Source organism: Chiloscyllium punctatum, chromosome 31, assembly GCF_047496795.1.
Source record: "Chiloscyllium punctatum isolate Juve2018m chromosome 31, sChiPun1.3, whole genome shotgun sequence".
Classification (NCBI taxonomy): domain Eukaryota; kingdom Metazoa; phylum Chordata; class Chondrichthyes; order Orectolobiformes; family Hemiscylliidae; genus Chiloscyllium; species Chiloscyllium punctatum.
Window position 1 is genome coordinate 61,634,560 of NC_092769.1, and position 18,457 is coordinate 61,653,016.

An 18,457-nucleotide genomic window follows, 5' to 3' on the forward strand; every position below is an offset into this window, starting at 1 on the left:
GGGCGCTGGACTCTTGCACTTTCAGATAAACCTATTGGACGACAACCTAGTGTTGTGTGATTTTTGACATTGTCCAATCCAGTCCAATGGCATCGTGGTTTGATGTCGGCGGGAACTGGGTAAAGATTGAAATATGGTAAAAACAATGACTGCAGATGCTGAAAACCAAATACTGGATTAGTGGTGCTGGAAGAGCACAGCAGTTCAGGCAGCATCAAACGAGCAGCGAAATCGACGTTTCGGGCAAAAGCCCTTCATCAGGAATGACTGAAATATGTCTTTTCAGTGAAAAGGGCATTTACCCTTCAGAATCAAAATTGCGTTGCTCATCATCTTAACTCATTTGATTCTGTGTTGTTGACTGATCTGTTATTTTGCCGCTTTCCTTGATTACTTTCTTTCGTTTAATGTGAGAAAATTGCCCTTTTGTTATCCGCCTCCGTTGTCATTGAGGTTAATTTACAGGAGTGTGCTAAAGTGATTTCCAAGCGCACGCGAGCTAGGTAGGAGTCGAACCTACAATCTTCTGATCCGTAGTCAGACGCGTTATCCATTGCGCCACCAGCCCGCACGCTCAAAAGTCACTTGTTAGGACGAGTCCCCTCTGCAATTCTTTGGTCTTGATGATGAAATGAGTGGCAATCGTCAATCGACAAGCTGAATATTCAGCAAGATCATCAGTTTCACTGCTTGACCTCGTTCACTTTGAAAGCTGATGAATCTCACCGAAAACTAAGAGCACACCTCACATTCAGATCACGTCTTCGCTAAGTCAGTTTACAAACTTCGAGGTTACCAAAAAAAACGCCAACTGCGGATGCTGGAAATCAGGAGCCAAGTCAGAAATTGCTGGGTAATTGCTCTGACAGCATGTGTGGAATGAAATCACACTTTAACGTTCGGGTCCGGAGATAAAGAGAAACTTCTTTCGCCAGAATGTGGTGAATCTGTGGAATTCATTGCCACCTGAAGGCTCTCATTGGAGGAAGCCAGGCCATTGATTATATTTAAAACAGAGACAGAGACGTTATTGAGGAGCAAGGGAATCAAAGGTTAGGGGGAGAAAGCGGGAAAATGGGATTGGAAAACCTATCGGCCGTATTGGCGGAGCAGAATCGATGGGCTGAGTGGCATAATTTCTGCTCCTCTGTCTTATGGACGTTTCCTCAGAACCAGTTTGATTTCTGATTTTATTCCAGGATACAAAACCGATTTGAAGAGAAAATTAGAAAGTTTAGAAATGATGTGAACTTTACTTTTCAAAGCTTTTGATTTCTTTTCAGACTGTGCTGAGTAGTTGAATTGATTCCCAAAACCCACAGAAATTTACATGGCACTGTCAGAGTCAGATTCACCTATTAACCACATCTGGGTTGAAATCATTTTGATCATTCAAGTTTACTTTATTGGTAATAGAAGAAAGAGAACAGTACAACACAGGAATAGGCCCCAACACAGGAATTCCCTGTAATTCCTGATGAACGGCTTTTGCCCGAAACGTCGATTCTCTTGCTCTTCGGATGCTGTTCCTTTCCAGCACCACACTCTCGACAATGAACATTGTTCCCCAGAGTCCAATATAAAGCAGTGACCATTATTACATTATTCTCCAGAATCCAATGTAAAATATTGAGGATCATTTCCCAGACGAGAATTTAAAACAATTTTGCTGTCTAGGATTGTTCAATACGTTCGCAGAAGTGGTATGACTCTGATATTTTACTTGTAAATTCTGCGTCCGATGTACTCTCTCACACTAGCTGCCTGAGGAAGGAGCGGGGCGCTGGACTCTTGCACTTTCAGATAAACCTATTGGACGACAACCTAGTGTTGTGTGATTTTTGACATTGTCCAATCCAGTCCAATGGCATCGTGGTTTGATGTCGGCGGGAACTGGGTAAAGATTGAAATATGGTAAAAACAATGACTGCAGATGCTGAAAACCAAATACTGGATTAGTGGTGCTGGAAGAGCACAGCAGTTCAGGCAGCATCAAACGAGCAGCGAAATCGACGTTTCGGGCAAAAGCCCTTCATCAGGAATGACTGAAATATGTCTTTTCAGTGAAAAGGGCATTTACCCTTCAGAATCAAAATTGCGTTGCTCATCATCTTAACTCATTTGATTCTGTGTTGTTGGCTGATCTGTTATTTTGCCGCTTTCCTTGATTACTTTCTTTCGTTTAATGTGAGAAAATTGCCCTTTTGTTATCCGCCTCCGTTGTCATTGAGGTTAATTTACAGGAGTGTGCTAAAGTGATTTCCAAGCGCACGCGAGCTAGGTAGGAGTCGAACCTACAATCTTCTGATCCGTAGTCAGACGCGTTATCCATTGCGCCACTAGCCCGCACGCTCAAAAGTCACTTGTTAGGACGAGTCCCCTCTGCAATTCTTTGGTCTTGATGATGAAATGAGTGGCAATCGTCAATCGACAAGCTGAATATTCAGCAAGATCATCAGTTTCACTGCTTGACCTCGTTCACTTTGAAAGCTGATGAATTTCACCGAAAACTAAGAGCACACCTCACATTCAGATCACGTCTTCGCTAAGTCAGTTTACAAACTTCGAGGTTACCAAAAAAAACGCCAACTGCGGATGCTGGAAATCAGGAGCCAAGTCAGAAATTGCTGGGTAATTGCTCTGACAGCATGTGTGGAATGAAATCACACTTTAACGTTCGGGTCCGGAGATAAAGAGAAACTTCTTTCGCCAGAATGTGGTGAATCTGTGGAATTCATTGCCACCTGAAGGCTCTCATTGGAGGAAGCCAGGCCATTGATTATATTTAAAACAGAGACAGAGACGTTATTGAGGAGCAAGGGAATCAAAGGTTAGGGGGAGAAAGCGGGAAAATGGGATTGGAAAACCTATCGGCCGTATTGGCGGAGCAGAATCGATGGGCTGAGTGGCATAATTTCTGCTCCTCTGTCTTATGGACGTTTCCTCAGAACCAGTTTGATTTCTGATTTTATTCCAGGATACAAAACCGATTTGAAGAGAAAATTAGAAAGTTTAGAAATGATGTGAACTTTACTTTTCAAAGCTTTTGATTTCTTTTCAGACTGTGCTGAGTAGTTGAATTGATTCCCAAAACCCACAGAAATTTACATGGCACTGTCAGAGTCAGATTCACCTATTAACCACATCTGGGTTGAAATCATTTTGATCATTCAAGTTTACTTTATTGGTAATAGAAGAAAGAGAACAGTACAACACAGGAATAGGCCCCAACACAGGAATTCCCTGTAATTCCTGATGAACGGCTTTTGCCCGAAACGTCGATTCTCTTGCTCTTCGGATGCTGTTCCTTTCCAGCACCACACTCTCGACAATGAACATTGTTCCCCAGAGTCCAATATAAAGCAGTGACCATTATTACATTATTCTCCAGAATCCAATGTAAAATATTGAGGATCATTTCCCAGACGAGAATTTAAAACAATTTTGCTGTCTAGGATTGTTCAATACGTTCGCAGAAGTGGTATGACTCTGATATTTTACTTGTAAATTCTGCGTCCGATGTACTCTCTCACACTAGCTGCCTGAGGAAGGAGCGGGGCGCTGGACTCTTGCACTTTCAGATAAACCTATTGGACGACAACCTAGTGTTGTGTGATTTTTGACATTGTCCAATCCAGTCCAATGGCATCGTGGTTTGATGTCGGCGGGAACTGGGTAAAGATTGAAATATGGTAAAAACAATGACTGCAGATGCTGAAAACCAAATACTGGATTAGTGGTGCTGGAAGAGCACAGCAGTTCAGGCAGCATCAAACGAGCAGCGAAATCGACGTTTCGGGCAAAAGCCCTTCATCAGGAATGACTGAAATATGTCTTTTCAGTGAAAAGGGCATTTACCCTTCAGAATCAAAATTGCGTTGCTCATCATCTTAACTCATTTGATTCTGTGTTGTTGGCTGATCTGTTATTTTGCCGCTTTCCTTGATTACTTTCTTTCGTTTAATGTGAGAAAATTGCCCTTTTGTTATCCGCCTCCGTTGTCATTGAGGTTAATTTACAGGAGTGTGCTAAAGTGATTTCCAAGCGCACGCGAGCTAGGCAGGAGTCGAACCTACAATCTTCTGATCCGTAGTCAGACGCGTTATCCATTGCGCCACTAGCCCGCACGCTCAAAAGTCACTTGTTAGGACGAGTCCCCTCTGCAATTCTTTGGTCTTGATGATGAAATGAGTGGCAATCGTCAATCGACAAGCTGAATATTCAGCAAGATCATCAGTTTCACTGCTTGACCTCGTTCACTTTGAAAGCTGATGAATTTCACCGAAAACTAAGAGCACACCTCACATTCAGATCACGTCTTCGCTAAGTCAGTTTACAAACTTCGAGGTTACCAAAAAAAACGCCAACTGCGGATGCTGGAAATCAGGAGCCAAGTCAGAAATTGCTGGGTAATTGCTCTGACAGCATGTGTGGAATGAAATCACACTTTAACGTTCGGGTCCGGAGATAAAGAGAAACTTCTTTCGCCAGAATGTGGTGAATCTGTGGAATTCATTGCCACCTGAAGGCTCTCATTGGAGGAAGCCAGGCCATTGATTATATTTAAAACAGAGACAGAGACGTTATTGAGGAGCAAGGGAATCAAAGGTTAGGGGGAGAAAGCGGGAAAATGGGATTGGAAAACCTATCGGCCGTATTGGCGGAGCAGAATCGATGGGCTGAGTGGCATAATTTCTGCTCCTCTGTCTTATGGACGTTTCCTCAGAACCAGTTTGATTTCTGATTTTATTCCAGGATACAAAACCGATTTGAAGAGAAAATTAGAAAGTTTAGAAATGATGTGAACTTTACTTTTCAAAGCTTTTGATTTCTTTTCAGACTGTGCTGAGTAGTTGAATTGATTCCCAAAACCCACAGAAATTTACATGGCACTGTCAGAGTCAGATTCACCTATTAACCACATCTGGGTTGAAATCATTTTGATCATTCAAGTTTACTTTATTGGTAATAGAAGAAAGAGAACAGTACAACACAGGAATAGGCCCCAACACAGGAATTCCCTGTAATTCCTGATGAACGGCTTTTGCCCGAAACGTCGATTCTCTTGCTCTTCGGATGCTGTTCCTTTCCAGCACCACACTCTCGACAATGAACATTGTTCCCCAGAGTCCAACATAAAGCAGTGACCATTATTACATTATTCTCCAGAATCCAATGTAAAATATTGAGGATCATTTCCCAGACGAGAATTTAAAACAATTTTGCTGTCTAGGATTGTTCAATACGTTCGCAGAAGTTGTATGACTCTGATATTTTACTTGTAAATTCTGCGTCCGATGTACTCTCTCACACTAGCTGCCTGAGGAAGGAGCGGGGCGCTGGACTCTTGCACTTTCAGATAAACCTATTGGACGACAACCTAGTGTTGTGTGATTTTTGACATTGTCCAATCCAGTCCAATGGCATCGTGGTTTGATGTCGGCGGGAACTGGGTAAAGATTGAAATATGGTAAAAACAATGACTGCAGATGCTGAAAACCAAATACTGGATTAGTGGTGCTGGAAGAGCACAGCAGTTCAGGCAGCATCAAACGAGCAGCGAAATCGACGTTTCGGGCAAAAGCCCTTCATCAGGAATGACTGAAATATGTCTTTTCAGTGAAAAGGGCATTTACCCTTCAGAATCAAAATTGCGTTGCTCATCATCTTAACTCATTTGATTCTGTGTTGTTGACTGATCTGTTATTTTGCCGCTTTCCTTGATTACTTTCTTTCGTTTAATGTGAGAAAATTGCCCTTTTGTTATCCGCCTCCGTTGTCATTGAGGTTAATTTACAGGAGTGTGCTAAAGTGATTTCCAAGCGCACGCGAGCTAGGTAGGAGTAGAACCTACAATCTTCTGATCCGTAGTCAGACGCGTTATCCATTGCGCCACCAGCCCGCATGCTCAAAAGTCACTTGTTAGGACGAGTCCCCTCTGCAATTCTTTGGTCTTGATGATGAAATGAGTGGCAATCGTCAATCGACAAGCTGAATATTCAGCAAGATCATCAGTTTCACTGCTTGACCTCGTTCACTTTGAAAGCTGATGAATCTCACCGAAAACTAAGAGCACACCTCACATTCAGATCACGTCTTCGCTAAGTCAGTTTACAAACTTCGAGGTTACCAAAAAAAACGCCAACTGCGGATGCTGGAAATCAGGAGCCAAGTCAGAAATTGCTGGGTAATTGCTCTGACAGCATGTGTGGAATGAAATCACACTTTAACGTTCGGGTCCGGAGATAAAGAGAAACTTCTTTCGCCAGAATGTGGTGAATCTGTGGAATTCATTGCCACCTGAAGGCTCTCATTGGAGGAAGCCAGGCCATTGATTATATTTAAAACAGAGACAGAGACGTTATTGAGGAGCAAGGGAATCAAAGGTTAGGGGGAGAAAGCGGGAAAATGGGATTGGAAAACCTATCGGCCGTATTGGCGGAGCAGAATCGATGGGCTGAGTGGCATAATTTCTGCTCCTCTGTCTTATGGACGTTTCCTCAGAACCAGTTTGATTTCTGATTTTATTCCAGGATACAAAACCGATTTGAAGAGAAAATTAGAAAGTTTAGAAATGATGTGAACTTTACTTTTCAAAGCTTTTGATTTCTTTTCAGACTGTGCTGAGTAGTTGAATTGATTCCCAAAACCCACAGAAATTTACATGGCACTGTCAGAGTCAGATTCACCTATTAACCACATCTGGGTTGAAATCATTTTGATCATTCAAGTTTACTTTATTGGTAATAGAAGAAAGAGAACAGTACAACACAGGAATAGGCCCCAACACAGGAATTCCCTGTAATTCCTGATGAACGGCTTTTGCCCGAAACGTCGATTCTCTTGCTCTTCGGATGCTGTTCCTTTCCAGCACCACACTCTCGACAATGAACATTGTTCCCCAGAGTCCAACATAAAGCAGTGACCATTATTACATTATTCTCCAGAATCCAATGTAAAATATTGAGGATCATTTCCCAGACGAGAATTTAAAACAATTTTGCTGTCTAGGATTGTTCAATACGTTCGCAGAAGTTGTATGACTCTGATATTTTACTTGTAAATTCTGCGTCCGATGTACTCTCTCACACTAGCTGCCTGAGGAAGGAGCGGGGCGCTGGACTCTTGCACTTTCAGATAAACCTATTGGACGACAACCTAGTGTTGTGTGATTTTTGACATTGTCCAATCCAGTCCAATGGCATCGTGGTTTGATGTCGGCGGGAACTGGGTAAAGATTGAAATATGGTAAAAACAATGACTGCAGATGCTGAAAACCAAATACTGGATTAGTGGTGCTGGAAGAGCACAGCAGTTCAGGCAGCATCAAACGAGCAGCGAAATCGACGTTTCGGGCAAAAGCCCTTCATCAGGAATGACTGAAATATGTCTTTTCAGTGAAAAGGGCATTTACCCTTCAGAATCAAAATTGCGTTGCTCATCATCTTAACTCATTTGATTCTGTGTTGTTGACTGATCTGTTATTTTGCCGCTTTCCTTGATTACTTTCTTTCGTTTAATGTGAGAAAATTGCCCTTTTGTTATCCGCCTCCGTTGTCATTGAGGTTAATTTACAGGAGTGTGCTAAAGTGATTTCCAAGCGCACGCGAGCTAGGTAGGAGTCGAACCTACAATCTTCTGATCCGTAGTCAGACGCGTTATCCATTGCGCCACCAGCCCGCATGCTCAAAAGTCACTTGTTAGGACGAGTCCCCTCTGCAATTCTTTGGTCTTGATGATGAAATGAGTGGCAATCGTCAATCGACAAGCTGAATATTCAGCAAGATCATCAGTTTCACTGCTTGACCTCGTTCACTTTGAAAGCTGATGAATCTCACCGAAAACTAAGAGCACACCTCACATTCAGATCACGTCTTCGCTAAGTCAGTTTACAAACTTCGAGGTTACCAAAAAAAACGCCAACTGCGGATGCTGGAAATCAGGAGCCAAGTCAGAAATTGCTGGGTAATTGCTCTGACAGCATGTGTGGAATGAAATCACACTTTAACGTTCGGGTCCGGAGATAAAGAGAAACTTCTTTCGCCAGAATGTGGTGAATCTGTGGAATTCATTGCCACCTGAAGGCTCTCATTGGAGGAAGCCAGGCCATTGATTATATTTAAAACAGAGACAGAGACGTTATTGAGGAGCAAGGGAATCAAAGGTTAGGGGGAGAAAGCGGGAAAATGGGATTGGAAAACCTATCGGCCGTATTGGCGGAGCAGAATCGATGGGCTGAGTGGCATAATTTCTGCTCCTCTGTCTTATGGACGTTTCCTCAGAACCAGTTTGATTTCTGATTTTATTCCAGGATACAAAACCGATTTGAAGAGAAAATTAGAAAGTTTAGAAATGATGTGAACTTTACTTTTCAAAGCTTTTGATTTCTTTTCAGACTGTGCTGAGTAGTTGAATTGATTCCCAAAACCCACAGAAATTTACATGGCACTGTCAGAGTCAGATTCACCTATTAACCACATCTGGGTTGAAATCATTTTGATCATTCAAGTTTACTTTATTGGTAATAGAAGAAAGAGAACAGTACAACACAGGAATAGGCCCCAACACCGGAATTCCCTGTAATTCCTGATGAACGGCTTTTGCCCGAAACGTCGATTCTCTTGCTCTTCGGATGCTGTTCCTTTCCAGCACCACACTCTCGACAATGAACATTGTTCCCCAGAGTCCAATATAAAGCAGTGACCATTATTACATTATTCTCCAGAATCCAATGTAAAATATTGAGGATCATTTCCCAGACGAGAATTTAAAACAATTTTGCTGTCTAGGATTGTTCAATACGTTCGCAGAAGTGGTATGACTCTGATATTTTCCTTGTAAATTCTGCGTCCGATGTACTCTCTCACACTAGCTGCCTGAGGAAGGAGCGGGGCGCTGGACTCTTGCACTTTCAGATAAACCTATTGGACGACAACCTAGTGTTGTGTGATTTTTGACATTGTCCAATCCAGTCCAATGGCATCGTGGTTTGATGTCGGCGGGAACTGGGTAAAGATTGAAATATGGTAAAAACAATGACTGCAGATGCTGAAAACCAAATACTGGATTAGTGGTGCTGGAAGAGCACAGCAGTTCAGGCAGCATCAAACGAGCAGCGAAATCGACGTTTCGGGCAAAAGCCCTTCATCAGGAATGACTGAAATATGTCTTTTCAGTGAAAAGGGCATTTACCCTTCAGAATCAAAATTGCGTTGCTCATCATCTTAACTCATTTGATTCTGTGTTGTTGGCTGATCTGTTATTTTGCCGCTTTCCTTGATTACTTTCTTTCGTTTAATGTGAGAAAATTGCCCTTTTGTTATCCGCCTCCGTTGTCATTGAGGTTAATTTACAGGAGTGTGCTAAAGTGATTTCCAAGCGCACGCGAGCTAGGTAGGAGTCGAACCTACAATCTTCTGATCCGTAGTCAGACGCGTTATCCATTGCGCCACTAGCCCGCACGCTCAAAAGTCACTTGTTAGGACGAGTCCCCTCTGCAATTCTTTGGTCTTGATGATGAAATGAGTGGCAATCGTCAATCGACAAGCTGAATATTCAGCAAGATCATCAGTTTCACTGCTTGACCTCGTTCACTTTGAAAGCTGATGAATTTCACCGAAAACTAAGAGCACACCTCACATTCAGATCACGTCTTCGCTAAGTCAGTTTACAAACTTCGAGGTTACCAAAAAAAACGCCAACTGCGGATGCTGGAAATCAGGAGCCAAGTCAGAAATTGCTGGGTAATTGCTCTGACAGCATGTGTGGAATGAAATCACACTTTAACGTTCGGGTCCGGAGATAAAGAGAAACTTCTTTCGCCAGAATGTGGTGAATCTGTGGAATTCATTGCCACCTGAAGGCTCTCATTGGAGGAAGCCAGGCCATTGATTATATTTAAAACAGAGACAGAGACGTTATTGAGGAGCAAGGGAATCAAAGGTTAGGGGGAGAAAGCGGGAAAATGGGATTGGAAAACCTATCGGCCGTATTGGCGGAGCAGAATCGATGGGCTGAGTGGCATAATTTCTGCTCCTCTGTCTTATGGACGTTTCCTCAGAACCAGTTTGATTTCTGATTTTATTCCAGGATACAAAACCGATTTGAAGAGAAAATTAGAAAGTTTAGAAATGATGTGAACTTTACTTTTCAAAGCTTTTGATTTCTTTTCAGACTGTGCTGAGTAGTTGAATTGATTCCCAAAACCCACAGAAATTTACATGGCACTGTCAGAGTCAGATTCACCTATTAACCACATCTGGGTTGAAATCATTTTGATCATTCAAGTTTACTTTATTGGTAATAGAAGAAAGAGAACAGTACAACACAGGAATAGGCCCCAACACCGGAATTCCCTGTAATTCCTGATGAACGGCTTTTGCCCGAAACGTCGATTCTCTTGCTCTTCGGATGCTGTTCCTTTCCAGCACCACACTCTCGACAATGAACATTGTTCCCCAGAGTCCAATATAAAGCAGTGACCATTATTACATTATTCTCCAGAATCCAATGTAAAATATTGAGGATCATTTCCCAGACGAGAATTTAAAACAATTTTGCTGTCTAGGATTGTTCAATACGTTCGCAGAAGTGGTATGACTCTGATATTTTACTTGTAAATTCTGCGTCCGATGTACTCTCTCACACTAGCTGCCTGAGGAAGGAGCGGGGCGCTGGACTCTTGCACTTTCAGATAAACCTATTGGACGACAACCTAGTGTTGTGTGATTTTTGACATTGTCCAATCCAGTCCAATGGCATCGTGGTTTGATGTCGGCGGGAACTGGGTAAAGATTGAAATATGGTAAAAACAATGACTGCAGATGCTGAAAACCAAATACTGGATTAGTGGTGCTGGAAGAGCACAGCAGTTCAGGCAGCATCAAACGAGCAGCGAAATCGACGTTTCGGGCAAAAGCCCTTCATCAGGAATGACTGAAATATGTCTTTTCAGTGAAAAGGGCATTTACCCTTCAGAATCAAAATTGCGTTGCTCATCATCTTAACTCATTTGATTCTGTGTTGTTGGCTGATCTGTTATTTTGCCGCTTTCCTTGATTACTTTCTTTCGTTTAATGTGAGAAAATTGCCCTTTTGTTATCCGCCTCCGTTGTCATTGAGGTTAATTTACAGGAGTGTGCTAAAGTGATTTCCAAGCGCACGCGAGCTAGGTAGGAGTCGAACCTACAATCTTCTGATCCGTAGTCAGACGCGTTATCCATTGCGCCACTAGCCCGCACGCTCAAAAGTCACTTGTTAGGACGAGTCCCCTCTGCAATTCTTTGGTCTTGATGATGAAATGAGTGGCAATCGTCAATCGACAAGCTGAATATTCAGCAAGATCATCAGTTTCACTGCTTGACCTCGTTCACTTTGAAAGCTGATGAATTTCACCGAAAACTAAGAGCACACCTCACATTCAGATCACGTCTTCGCTAAGTCAGTTTACAAACTTCGAGGTTACCAAAAAAAACGCCAACTGCGGATGCTGGAAATCAGGAGCCAAGTCAGAAATTGCTGGGTAATTGCTCTGACAGCATGTGTGGAATGAAATCACACTTTAACGTTCGGGTCCGGAGATAAAGAGAAACTTCTTTCGCCAGAATGTGGTGAATCTGTGGAATTCATTGCCACCTGAAGGCTCTCATTGGAGGAAGCCAGGCCATTGATTATATTTAAAACAGAGACAGAGACGTTATTGAGGAGCAAGGGAATCAAAGGTTAGGGGGAGAAAGCGGGAAAATGGGATTGGAAAACCTATCGGCCGTATTGGCGGAGCAGAATCGATGGGCTGAGTGGCATAATTTCTGCTCCTCTGTCTTATGGACGTTTCCTCAGAACCAGTTTGATTTCTGATTTTATTCCAGGATACAAAACCGATTTGAAGAGAAAATTAGAAAGTTTAGAAATGATGTGAACTTTACTTTTCAAAGCTTTTGATTTCTTTTCAGACTGTGCTGAGTAGTTGAATTGATTCCCAAAACCCACAGAAATTTACATGGCACTGTCAGAGTCAGATTCACCTATTAACCACATCTGGGTTGAAATCATTTTGATCATTCAAGTTTACTTTATTGGTAATAGAAGAAAGAGAACAGTACAACACAGGAATAGGCCCCAACACAGGAATTCCCTGTAATTCCTGATGAACGGCTTTTGCCCGAAACGTCGATTCTCTTGCTCTTCGGATGCTGTTCCTTTCCAGCACCACACTCTCGACAATGAACATTGTTCCCCAGAGTCCAATATAAAGCAGTGACCATTATTACATTATTCTCCAGAATCCAATGTAAAATATTGAGGATCATTTCCCAGACGAGAATTTAAAACAATTTTGCTGTCTAGGATTGTTCAATACGTTCGCAGAAGTGGTATGACTCTGATATTTTCCTTGTAAATTCTGCGTCCGATGTACTCTCTCACACTAGCTGCCTGAGGAAGGAGCGGGGCGCTGGACTCTTGCACTTTCAGATAAACCTATTGGACGACAACCTAGTGTTGTGTGATTTTTGACATTGTCCAATCCAGTCCAATGGCATCGTGGTTTGATGTCGGCGGGAACTGGGTAAAGATTGAAATATGGTAAAAACAATGACTGCAGATGCTGAAAACCAAATACTGGATTAGTGGTGCTGGAAGAGCACAGCAGTTCAGGCAGCATCAAACGAGCAGCGAAATCGACGTTTCGGGCAAAAGCCCTTCATCAGGAATGACTGAAATATGTCTTTTCAGTGAAAAGGGCATTTACCCTTCAGAATCAAAATTGCGTTGCTCATCATCTTAACTCATTTGATTCTGTGTTGTTGGCTGATCTGTTATTTTGCCGCTTTCCTTGATTACTTTCTTTCGTTTAATGTGAGAAAATTGCCCTTTTGTTATCCGCCTCCGTTGTCATTGAGGTTAATTTACAGGAGTGTGCTAAAGTGATTTCCAAGCGCACGCGAGCTAGGTAGGAGTCGAACCTACAATCTTCTGATCCGTAGTCAGACGCGTTATCCATTGCGCCACTAGCCCGCACGCTCAAAAGTCACTTGTTAGGACGAGTCCCCTCTGCAATTCTTTGGTCTTGATGATGAAATGAGTGGCAATCGTCAATCGACAAGCTGAATATTCAGCAAGATCATCAGTTTCACTGCTTGACCTCGTTCACTTTGAAAGCTGATGAATTTCACCGAAAACTAAGAGCACACCTCACATTCAGATCACGTCTTCGCTAAGTCAGTTTACAAACTTCGAGGTTACCAAAAAAAACGCCAACTGCGGATGCTGGAAATCAGGAGCCAAGTCAGAAATTGCTGGGTAATTGCTCTGACAGCATGTGTGGAATGAAATCACACTTTAACGTTCGGGTCCGGAGATAAAGAGAAACTTCTTTCGCCAGAATGTGGTGAATCTGTGGAATTCATTGCCACCTGAAGGCTCTCATTGGAGGAAGCCAGGCCATTGATTATATTTAAAACAGAGACAGAGACGTTATTGAGGAGCAAGGGAATCAAAGGTTAGGGGGAGAAAGCGGGAAAATGGGATTGGAAAACCTATCGGCCGTATTGGCGGAGCAGAATCGATGGGCTGAGTGGCATAATTTCTGCTCCTCTGTCTTATGGACGTTTCCTCAGAACCAGTTTGATTTCTGATTTTATTCCAGGATACAAAACCGATTTGAAGAGAAAATTAGAAAGTTTAGAAATGATGTGAACTTTACTTTTCAAAGCTTTTGATTTCTTTTCAGACTGTGCTGAGTAGTTGAATTGATTCCCAAAACCCACAGAAATTTACATGGCACTGTCAGAGTCAGATTCACCTATTAACCACATCTGGGTTGAAATCATTTTGATCATTCAAGTTTACTTTATTGGTAATAGAAGAAAGAGAACAGTACAACACAGGAATAGGCCCCAACACAGGAATTCCCTGTAATTCCTGATGAACGGCTTTTGCCCGAAACGTCGATTCTCTTGCTCTTCGGATGCTGTTCCTTTCCAGCACCACACTCTCGACAATGAACATTGTTCCCCAGAGTCCAATGTAAAGCAGTATGTGCATGTGCATGTGTGTGAAAGTGTATAGTGTGGTCGGGTCACCTGTCGTGTGACATGAACCCAAGGATCCAGTTGAGGCCATCCTCAAGGGTACCCATGTACATGGATTGTTTATGACCAAGGTGATGAAAGATATGCACAGACAGAGTTGAAGGTGAAATCAGATCAGCCACGATCTTATTGAGTACAGAGCAGACTCGAAGGGCCGAGTGGCCTGTTCCTGGTCCTCCTTTGTCTGTTTGAAAAATCAGTGAACAAAGAATCTCCAGTCTTGTCTGATTATGGGGGGTAGTGAGGGTGTTTGTGTTCCTGTGGGAAAAGATCTGCCACCCTGCCTACCCACAGCATAGCCACAGAGAACACAGAAAATCAAGCCTGTCCAAACCATACAAGAAACACACAGAGTGCCTAAGCATTGACCAAACAAGCTGACAAGAGAAACCAGACGTGACCACAGTCACTCGCAGACCAGGAACACACTTCCCCAGACAAACTAACAATAAGCTTCCTGGACCTGATCAACACAGCTGTCCCGTAGTCTGAGGGCAGTCCCATAACCCAGTGATATCACAGCCACACAAAGGACAGGTCAGACAGAGAGGCACCAGAATATCTCGCTCAGAGGAGAGAAACAATGGAAACATCTTACTGCCAAGGAAAGAGACATTTCACCAACCCTCGAAGAGAGCTGGAATCTCCTGATCCCATTAAAAACTGTTTGTTTCATTGGATCCACATTCAGGATATTCTTCTGATAACTGCTTTGTGATGATCACCATTGTAACTGGATTACTTGATTATCAAGACCATTGTATTTTCCTTATTTTCAATTATCATCAGTGTACAATATTCCTATAAAAACTGACTTGACTCTCTGCTCAGGGAAGAGAACCTTTGATCTACCAGTACAGACTGTCAGTTCTGTGTAAACAGCTTATCAATTTCACCCGATGTGGCTTGTGTGACTTCTGCTTTATGGGACTAATATCTCCGACAGTTCCCACTACACCCATACAGTGGGAATAGTTCCTCGCTATCTACCTGACCAACTTCAATTAACATCTGGAAACTTTTAATCAAATCATTCATCAATATTCTAAATTCCAGGAAACACAATATTCTTAAAAAGATGATGCAGTTTGGTAAAAGACGTAGGGAACACTCAAAATAGGAACAGCAGAAGTCCATTCGGCCCCTCGCGTCTTCAGATCAAGGCTTATCTATTCAGGCTTGAATTCCATATTCACATTTGACCCCAATGATTTTTTTAAATTCACGTGGGTATTCTTAAGTTGCCATTGAGAAGGGGATGATGAGCTGCCTTCTTGAACTGCTGCAGTGCATGAGCTGCAGGTAGACCGACAACACTGTTCAAGAGGAAATTCAGGATTTTGACCCAACAACAGTGAAGGAACAGAAATACATTTCCAAGTCAGGATGGTGAATGGCTTGGAGAGAATTCATGGTCAACAAAAAAAATCTCAAAAGATCTACAGAAGAGAAAAAGGCTTTGCTAATTCTGTCTGATCTTGCCACTATCTTCCAACTACTCTGTTATTACACCTTTTATAGTAGACTCTAGCATTTTTCCCATGATCTATCCTATTTAAATTCCCTGCTTCTTCTCTGCTTCCCTTCTTAAATCCTGGCGTTACATTAGCTACCTTCCAATCCTTCAGAACTCTTCCAGGACTCAGAATTTTGGAAGATAACCACTAATCGATCTGCTATTTCTCGGGTCACTTCCTGATATACACTAGAGTGAAGATTAAGACCATAAGAAACGGGAGTGGAAGTAAGGCCATTCGGCCCATCATGTCCACTCCACCCTTCAATCACGGCTGATGGGCATTTCAATGCCACTTACCTGCACTCTCCCCGTATCCCTTAATTCCTTGCGAGATTAAAGATTTATCAATCTCTGCCTTGAAGTCATTTAACATCCCGGCCTCCACTGTGCTCCATGGTAATGAATTCCACAGGCCAACCACTCTCTGGCTGAAGAAATGTCTCATCATTTTCGTTCTCAATTGACCCTCTCTAATTCTAAGGCTGTGCCCACGAGTCCTAGTATCCCCACCTCACACAAACAATTTCCCAGCGTCCACCCTTTCTAAGCCATGCATTACCTTGTAGGTTTCTATTAGACCTCCACTCAACCTTCTAAACTGTAATGAATACAATCCCAAGATTCTCAGCCATTCATCGTATATTCAGCCTACCATTCCAGGGATCTTACATGTGAATCTCCGCGGGACATGCTCCAGTGCCAATACGTCCTTCCTGAGGTGTGGCGCCCAAAACTGGACACACTATTCTAAATGGGGCCTAACCAGAGCTTTATAAAGTCTAAGTACCACATCACCATTTTTACACTCCAACCCTCTTGAGATAAATGACAACATTACTTTTGTTTTCTTCACCACGGACTCAAACTGCAAGTCAACCTTTAGAGAATCCTGTGCGAGCACTCCCAGTTCCCTTTCTACTTTGGCTTTGTGAATTTTCTCACCATTTATAAAATAGTCCATGCCTGTGTTCTTTTTTCCAAAGTGCAAAAGCTCGCATTTGCTCACATTGAATTTCATCAGCCATTTATTGAACCATTTCCTTAACTGTCTCAACCTTTCTGTAGCCTCCCCACCTCCTCAGAACTACCTGCTTGTCCACCTAACTTTGCATCATCAGCAAACTTCGCCAGAATGTCCCCAGTTTCCTCATCCAGATCATTTATATATAACGTGAACAGCTGCAGCCCCAACACTGAACCCTGTGGGACACCACTTGTCACCAGCTGCCATTTCAAAAAAGAGCCTTTTACCCCAACTCTCTGCCTTCTGTCTGACAGCCAATCCTCAATTCATGCCAATACCTCACTTTGAACACCATGGGTCCTCACCTTACTCAGCAGCCTTCTGTGAGGCACCTTATCAAACGCCTTTTGGAAGTCTATGGTTGATTCTATTATCAATTACAGAATTCCTACAGTGTGGAAACAGGTCGTTCCGCCAAACATGTCCACACTGACCCTCCAAAGAGTAACCCCTCCAGACCTATTCCCCACCCTTCTATTCTACATTTTACCCCTGACTAATACACCAAACCGGCACATCCCTGAACATTGTGGGCAATTTAGCATGGCCAATTCATCTAACCTGCACATCTTTGGATGGTAGGAGGAAACTGGAGCACCTCGAGGAAACCCACGAAGACATGGGGAGAACGTGCAAACTCTACACAGACAGTCACTCGAGGCTGGAATCGAACCCGGGTCCCTGGCGCTGTGAGACAGCAGTGCTAACCACCGAGACACTGTGCCACCCCAAATATCTGTTAGAAATGCTGTCATTACGATAAATTAGCAGAACGATTTAACTCTCATACTCTGCCCTGGAATGAAACCCGGACTGCAACAGTGAAAGCACTGAATCCCAATCACTAGACTAGCAGGGAATACAAATCTTCCTTTGATAATCTGCTGATTCCACATATCAATCATGTAAACCGCCTCTCAACTACCTTCTATTAATTTACATGAGACCAAATCTGAACATGGCCACCGAGACGTGATCTCACCAATTTCTGCACAAATGAAACAGAATATCATTCTGTTTATGCTGAAAATGTGTTGCTGGAAAAGCACAGCAAGTCAGGCAGCATCCAAGGAGCAGGAGAATCGACATTTCGGGCATGAGCCCTTCTTTTCCTGCGCTTTTCCAGCAACTCATTTTCAGCTCTGATCTCCAGCATCTGCAGTCCTCACTTTCTCCATCATTCTGTTTATGTTCAATTCCTGTTATAAAAAAAGGATACAGCCTATTAGCTTTCTTAATTACATCCACATAACAACTTTGTGACTCCAACGTAATAATCCCTAATCCCTCTGACTGCAAAATTCTGAGTTTCATTCTCCATTTAAGGAATATTCTGCTCTTATTTACCGTTCCTGCAAAGGTGATTTCACATTTTCACACATGACATTCAATCTGCAAGATGTTTTGCCCATACATTAACCATAACTATATCTGCCTGCAATCTCATGTCTTCATCACATGGTTTTCCATCCATCTTTAGCAATATTGCCTTCAATCCCCTCATTCAAGTAATTAATAAGTTGGAAAAGGCTGGGTATGAATTAGGCCCAACCATCTTCAATTTCGGCAGAAGATAGAATCCCTCTAGTGCACAAAGAGGCCACTCAGCCCATCAAGTCTGCACCTACCCTCCGTAGAGCATGCCATCCAGACACTCCCCCACCCCACCTCAGCAAACCCACATGGAGTGTTTGCCACGGTTAACTCCACCTAACCTGCACATTATGGGACAATCTACCTAACCTGCACCTGGAGGAAACCCACAAACACATGGAAAAACATGCAAACCCACAAAGACATTTGCTCGAGGTTGGAATCCTGGGT

General features: G+C 42.8%; 8 non-coding genes across 8 annotated transcripts; all 8 read right to left on the reverse strand.

Moving 5' to 3' along the window:
* Positions 1 to 495: 495 nt before the first annotated feature.
* Positions 496 to 568, reverse strand: trnar-acg (transfer RNA arginine (anticodon ACG)). The gene has a single exon. It is a non-coding gene; the product is annotated as a tRNA-Arg (tRNA).
* Positions 569 to 2,273: 1,705 nt separating this feature from the next.
* On the reverse strand, positions 2,274 to 2,346 carry trnar-acg (transfer RNA arginine (anticodon ACG)). The gene has a single exon. It is a non-coding gene; the product is annotated as a tRNA-Arg (tRNA).
* A 1,705-nt stretch (positions 2,347 to 4,051) lies between these two features.
* trnar-acg (transfer RNA arginine (anticodon ACG)) lies at positions 4,052 to 4,124 on the reverse strand. Its single transcript has one exon. It is a non-coding gene; the product is annotated as a tRNA-Arg (tRNA).
* Positions 4,125 to 5,829: 1,705 nt separating this feature from the next.
* On the reverse strand, positions 5,830 to 5,902 carry trnar-acg (transfer RNA arginine (anticodon ACG)). The gene has a single exon. It is a non-coding gene; the product is annotated as a tRNA-Arg (tRNA).
* Positions 5,903 to 7,607: 1,705 nt separating this feature from the next.
* Positions 7,608 to 7,680, reverse strand: trnar-acg (transfer RNA arginine (anticodon ACG)). The gene has a single exon. It is a non-coding gene; the product is annotated as a tRNA-Arg (tRNA).
* A 1,705-nt stretch (positions 7,681 to 9,385) lies between these two features.
* Positions 9,386 to 9,458, reverse strand: trnar-acg (transfer RNA arginine (anticodon ACG)). Its single transcript has one exon. It is a non-coding gene; the product is annotated as a tRNA-Arg (tRNA).
* A 1,705-nt stretch (positions 9,459 to 11,163) lies between these two features.
* Positions 11,164 to 11,236, reverse strand: trnar-acg (transfer RNA arginine (anticodon ACG)). The gene has a single exon. It is a non-coding gene; the product is annotated as a tRNA-Arg (tRNA).
* A 1,705-nt stretch (positions 11,237 to 12,941) lies between these two features.
* On the reverse strand, positions 12,942 to 13,014 carry trnar-acg (transfer RNA arginine (anticodon ACG)). Its single transcript has one exon. It is a non-coding gene; the product is annotated as a tRNA-Arg (tRNA).
* Positions 13,015 to 18,457: the final 5,443 nt, after the last annotated feature.